The sequence below is a fragment of the Gadus chalcogrammus genome, chromosome 23 (assembly GCF_026213295.1).
Source record: "Gadus chalcogrammus isolate NIFS_2021 chromosome 23, NIFS_Gcha_1.0, whole genome shotgun sequence".
NCBI lineage: Eukaryota > Metazoa > Chordata > Actinopteri > Gadiformes > Gadidae > Gadus > Gadus chalcogrammus.
Window position 1 is genome coordinate 4,617,735 of NC_079434.1, and position 691 is coordinate 4,618,425.

Below are 691 nucleotides of genomic sequence, written 5' to 3' on the forward strand. Positions count from 1 at the left end.
TTTTGTTTTTCTGGGATTTGCGTAACACATAAAAAGAAATGCAATAGAACGATGGAGGCAAACGTATTATGGAGGCACTTGATTATTCATTTAACTAATTAGGGTCTTCTTCAGGGCCATAATAATGAATAGTATGAAGACTCAAATTATTTATTGTAGATAATTAGAAACTGTATATATATTGTGTGAGTGTGTATGTTGCAAGTGTAATAATCAAAACGTAAATGTTTTAAATTCCATGGTTTATTAATGAGTTCATCATTGTGGTTTGATTACCTCTTCCATTAAGTATCACATGCTAAAGAATAACTGCCACTTTAAGGGTACAAATAGGTACCCTTTTTACATACATAACACACACACACACACACACACACACACACACACACACACACACACACACACACACACACACACACACACACACACACACACACACACACACACACACACACACACGCACACACACACACACACACACACACACACACACACACATCCGCAGACACACTCAAACAAACCAACAATATAGACAGTAGACACACACATTGAAAAAATATGCTCACACACATACAAAACGACTTGCTGCAGAACATCAGAACATGTACACACACACCTACAACTCTGTGCACGTGTCCGATTGCATCCAGATTCTTGTCAACACATAGGATGTGTACACGCATTATCCAAC

The 691-nt window shown here is 37.9% G+C and overlaps 1 protein-coding gene across 2 annotated transcripts in view; it reads right to left on the bottom strand.

Moving 5' to 3' along the window:
• Positions 1-242: 242 nt before the first annotated feature.
• The window catches only part of chodl (chondrolectin), a 12,340-nt gene continuing 11,891 nt past the window's right edge, over positions 243-691 (bottom strand). For both annotated transcript variants that reach the window (XM_056584778.1, XM_056584777.1), the window contains exon 9: positions 243-691. This exon is cut by the window's right edge and continues 1,594 nt beyond it. The gene's annotated coding sequence lies outside the window, so the exon portion shown is untranslated.